This window comes from Octopus sinensis, linkage group LG4 (genome assembly GCF_006345805.1).
Source record: "Octopus sinensis linkage group LG4, ASM634580v1, whole genome shotgun sequence".
NCBI classification, from domain to species: Eukaryota; Metazoa; Mollusca; class Cephalopoda; order Octopoda; family Octopodidae; genus Octopus; species Octopus sinensis.
In genome coordinates, this window is record NC_043000.1 from 134876905 (window position 1) to 134882904 (window position 6000).

Below are 6000 nucleotides of genomic sequence, written 5' to 3' on the forward strand. Positions count from 1 at the left end.
TATATATATATATATATATATATATATATATATATATATATATATATATATATATATTATATATATATATATACATATATACGAATATATACGACAGGCTTCTTTCAGTTTCCGTCTACCAAATCCACTCACAAGGCATTGGTCGGTCCGGGGCTATAGCAGAAGACACCCGCCCAAGATGCCACGCAGTGGGACTGAACCCGGAACCATGTGGTTGGTAAACAAGCTACTTACCACACAGCCACTCCTGCGCCTGTACGTAATAAATAATCTGAATTTTTATAAAATTGCTTAATATCGGCGTATTTAGAATAAGCAAACTTTTGAATAAATAGTTAAAGGTCATTTTTTAAATGACTTTAGTAAATTTCTATTATAATAATATAATTATATTATTATGATAAGTATTCATGGTTTTCTTTTCTTTTCGAATGTTAATTTCTTAATAAAACTACGTAATCTTTAATTTTGATTGCATTTTTAGTATGGGTGATTATAAATAATGAACACAGTGTAATTTATAATATTATTTAGTATTGGCCTAGTCAGGATAAAGTATTTAAATATTTTTTTTTACTATTTAGCCTTGATTAATAGTGGGTTGTTTTATAATACTAGTGAGCATAAGGATTTTTCCTGAATAAATTGTCTGAATAAAATGTATTTTTTCCTCCGCCAAGGAAGTAGGTTATGTCTTCATCGGCGTTGGTTTGTCCGTCTGTCCGTCTGCGTGCAAAATAACTCAAAATGTTGTGAACGGTATTTTATGAAACTTGCAAGAATAGTTGGTAATGACACAAGGAACCTGATGATGAAATTTTGGTAGTGATCCGAGAATTTTTATGGATTCTTGAAGGATTTTTCATTTGTTATATTTACTTGACATGAAGTAGTTACGTTCTTTGATTATCTCCCTTGAAAACACGTTCATCGTTTCCACATAACCTATGGTGGCGTTGCTGTTTCCAAAGTTTATTTTCATTTCTCTATTTGTAATTTTACTCGCCTATCTATGGACTCTTGAGGGATGATTGATACTATACCGACCACAGAGGGATGTAGAGTAGGTAGGTATGTTTAGTTTCGTAAGTAGACAGATACCTCTTTTATCTTTGCCAAGGAATCATCTGACCATCGATTTTGGTGATTTCAATATGGATTTCCTTGATTCCCCTAACCATGAGATCTTGACAACTATGAACCAGTTTGGGTTCGACCAACTAGTCCAAAAATCCACCACCGACTATGGAAGCCTGCTAGATCATGTTTACGTGAACCAGGATCGGCGTCGACAAGTCACCGTAACCGACTGTTACTTTTCCGACCATGATGTTGTGTGTGTATCACTCAAGTTTTAGGTAATTGTTGTTTAGTTTTAGTTGTATAGTGAAACTAGCTTGCTGTTGTCATTGATGTATTATAACTACTTCAGATGATTCCTGTTTTTAAAAACCCCGCCAAGGAGGTTATGTTCTTGCCGGCGTTGGTTTGGGAAATTGGGCGATTTTCAGCATGCGTGTATATAGGTGGAAATGATCTGATTGGTAGAGGTCTGAGCTCTCCGAGTGCTTTTCTAGTTCCTAATATTATGGAAGAATACAAGGAGATATTTCCTATTTCGCCATAAATTTTTGGCATATTATTTCTGGTTTTTTTTTTGAACTAATGCACAGAAATATATTTAGATTAATATTCTTAAATGTACACAAACATATTTATGACCGTTTATTAGTTTTTATTTTTTAATTTTTTACTTTTATAATATATTTTTACTATATGGCTTACGGCCATATCACGTTAAAAGCACCGGTTCTCGTCCGATCACCGAAGTTAAGCAACATCGAGCCTAGTTAGTACTTAGATGGGTGACCGCTTGGGAAACCTAGGGGCTGTAAGCATTCAATTTTTAATGGCGGTGCCCCAGCATGGCCACAGCTTGTGAGCTGAAACTAAATAAATAAAAAAAATATATATATATATTTAAAAAAAATTATTGACGCTTACGCTTACAAACAAACATATTTAATTTAGTCTATTCTTGGCTCTATAAATCCTCATGTAATTTTTGTCAGATATTTCCCTGGTGAGATTCTTACCCATAAACATGAATTTTTATGAATTCATTATTGGGGTTGAATTGAAACAGCTGTAAGATTATAATATTTATATTCTGTTAGACTATAATAATAATAATATAATATTATGTTAATAAATTAAAATGTGTCAATCGTAAATCTCCATTTTCTTTTCATTTTCACACACACACACACACACACACACACACACGTGTCTGTCGTTGTTGTCGTTTAGCCCCTAATCAACTCAGATCTAACAGACCTTATGATCAAAGGGTGTCCATCTATGACTACCCTATCGTTTATTTTTCAGGCATAGTGTACCTCGGACTACATTATCCAACATGTTATTAAAAAAAAATGATGGAGGGAGAAATGAAAGAAATTTTGGTTTTCAAAAAGGGATAGTCACGGTTGGAATGTTTAAAATGATATTGGATGGAAACTATTTGAACGCTTTAAAAGGACAGGTTGGTCACAGTTACAACGTTCTACAAAGATGTAAGGTAATAGTTTAAAAGATGTGATTGATATTGTCAGTGTGCTCGTAAAAGAATTACATATATTTAAAAACACATTTTTCGCGCGTCCGAGGGTGTTTAGTAGCGCATGCGCAAGTGCACATACGCCTTATTAACACAGTTCCATTTATCATCACACAGCAAACAAAAAAAAAAAAAATTAAAAAAATAAAATAAAAGGTATCGATGTTGATATATGGAAAATTATCAATATTTATACAATTAATAGTTTGACTGTTCTTCGCTATTATTCTACATTTAAAAATGAAAGAAAAAAGAAAATATGAATACGTATGAATATATATACAATACGTAAATTATTCTTACAGTTTCAGTTTACTATTCTTAAACAGTGTGTTCTTTCCGATAGTTATTTCTATGCGATAGCATCCCCACGAATTTGCCTAGAGTCAGTCATTTCATGACCACACGTAGCTCATATTCATTGGGAAAACAACCCGATTTTCTAAAGTTGGATATTGTTAAATTTCTTCCAGCCTCTGAAATTTTCTAAAATTTTTCCAAATTTTCTCAAATTTCTATCTGAATATATTGAAAAAATGTATTTTTGATGTAGTTTTGCTGGCTGATGAAAATTTCATTCATTTCTTTTTTTTTTCGCGAAATTAATAATAAAGAACTTACAAGTATTTGAAGTTACGCAATTTTAGCAAATCGAATGTCTTCATTGTCCACACAGCGGAAGCCAAAACTATTTGTTGCTGTCACTCTATTGTACAGCTTTGGCCCATAATTTTTCCATAAATTATAATTTGAAAATTATATAATGTGAAAAGGTCCAATGAAATAAATGACGCGAGGGGTAATATCGAAGACGTTCCAATAGTTATACCTTCGCAGGCCCGGCAACTTAGGCAATTAGAGAGCATCACGTCACGTATTTAGAGTCTTTGAATCACAAAGGAGAAAAATGTAAAGCTAGAAATGAAATGGAATTAAAAAGAAAAAAAAAACCAAAAAAAAAAAAACCAAAAAGAAAACAAACTAGAATGTGAAAAATCTTGGGTGGAGTAAAATTTTCGAGAAACTAATTATTAATATTTTTTCTGTTACCTGGATAAAGCTATGAAATATAATGGACATAGAAAGTCTTCACTACCGTCAGCTAGTCTGGTGAATTCAGTTTGCATGGCATTCATTTAGCCGAACCATAGTGCCACCAGGTTGTCAGAATAAAAAGTCACAGAAAGGAAAGACCCTTTGAAGTGGTCGGGTGGGAAGGCAACTCATTTATGTGAACGGTGTGTCATACAGGTATGGCATATATGAATTATGGGACTGTTCAAGCCTTCTGTTTAATTTAGTGGTTACACGAAAAAAAATTATTTCTAGAAATTCCTGACGTATTGCTAGTATCACACGAAAGAGCTCAGAATTAACACAAAAGATTTCTGCTCCCAGTCTTTCAATTGCCTTCGACATTTGTCGCAACTGTGTTTATTTTAAAATATTGCGCAATTTCGTGCCAAAGAGTAACGGAGTTGGTAGCTGTGCAACACACAAGTACGATAAATAAATGAACTGGTTTTGATTCTCGCCTGTGACTAGTAACCACCTCTTCATTTAAGGTGGGCAGCTTTGCTTAGCCGTCATTCGCCAGCGAGTACGACTTGGTAGTTTGTACCAAGCCTTCGCTATATACTTTAGAAACCTCTGTTGGCGCGATCAGACATAAGTACCCTCATAGTGCTACCACCCATGATCCTGCAAAATAACGATGATGTAACAGCACGAGGGATAGAGGGCTGCACTAGCAGTCGCCTGGTACTCATAACAGCTGATTAAACTGGAATGACTTGGAAGTGTCTTGCTCAAGAACTCAATTCACCATCTAGTCCAGAATTGAATCCCCAACTTTACGATAGTGAGCCTAACACTCTAGCCATTCGGCCACAGATCTTCCACTATTCAATTGAGCCGTTCTGTTTTAAGGCTGCAGGCTGTGACTTGAAGGTCATTTCGCTTTTATTTCTAAGTCTCTTGTTGGCTCTAATTAACCCAAGTTAACCTCAAATTTTCAAATCTTAATCGAGATGGACTTAAATTACTGAATTAGTCCTTAGTCTAGTGCTGTAACATTAGTACCTTTGTAACACCTTCAACAGTGATTACAAAGATAAGAAAAAAGAAAAAAGAAAAAACTTACGAAAGATCAGAAGTAGGTGAATATACATCTAAAAAGTTACTTTATTACAGCTAAGCTATTAAGAAGGCCGATGAAGTTTTAAGCTATGTAGCAAATATATTGATTTCAAATTTTGGCACAAGGCTAGGAAGTTTGGGGAGAGAGCAAGTTGTTTATATCAATTCAAGTATTTAACTGGCTGGTACTTAATTTATCGACCCTGAAAGGATGAGAGGCAAAGTCGACTTCGGCGGAATTTAATCTCAGAACATAAAGTCGGACAAAACACCTATTTCTTTACTATCCACAAGGGGCTAAACACAGAGGACAAACAAGTACAGACAAACGGATTAAGCCGATTATATCGACCCCAGTGCGTAACTGGTACTTATTTAATCGACCCCGAAAGGATGAGAGGCAAAGTCGACCTCGGCGGAATTTAAACTCAGAACATAAAGTCGGACAAAACACCTATTTCTTTACTATCCACAAGGGGCTAAACACAGAGGACAAACAAGGACAGACAAACGGATTAAGTCGATTATATCGACCCCAGTGCGTAACTGGTACTTATTTAATCGACCCCGAAAGGATGAAAGGCAAAGTCGACCTCGGCGGAATTTAAACTCAGAACGTAACGGCAGACGAAATACGGCTACGCATTTCGCCCGGCGTGCTAACGTTTCTGCCAGCTCGCCGCCTTGGGCTAACTATTTATTACATGTGTCATTTTTATTCATCATCATCATCATCATCATCATCATCTGAAAAAGAAGTCAGTTTAAATACGAGGTCCCAAATACAGATAACCTAGAAAGATTAAACAAATCATTTGTTCAATATAACACTCAACATTGCTACTATTTACTCTTTATCAGACAGATTTGAATAGTCGCAAAGTTTCTATAGCACATAGGAATTTTTGTTGATAGCATAAAATACTTGCAAGACAAATATCAGCTGAAATTAGCACGTCAAGATTTGAAGGATAAGTTAAGATACAAAGAAAATAGTGACATTAACGGATGTAATCTCTTAACCGAGCTAGGTCTTGCAAAAAATTCATTTCCTGGAGATGCAAAGCTTCCGATAGCAGCCGATAGCTTAATCAACAGTTAATAGATACAGGAAATCATACCAAGTCTGTGGGTTGCATTAAGAATAATGGTTTCGTTACGTATCACTGTGACCACAAGCGAGAGAAGTTTTGCTAAACTAAAGCTTATAAAGCATTAGTCATAAATCTTTAGTCCTTTAT

General features: G+C 34.9%; 1 non-coding gene across 1 annotated transcript; it reads left to right on the forward strand.

Moving 5' to 3' along the window:
- Positions 1-1779: 1779 nt before the first annotated feature.
- On the forward strand, positions 1780-1898 carry LOC115211208. Its single transcript, XR_003881529.1, has one exon. It is a non-coding gene; the product is annotated as a 5S ribosomal RNA (ribosomal RNA).
- The last annotated feature ends 4102 nt before the right edge of the window (positions 1899-6000 follow it).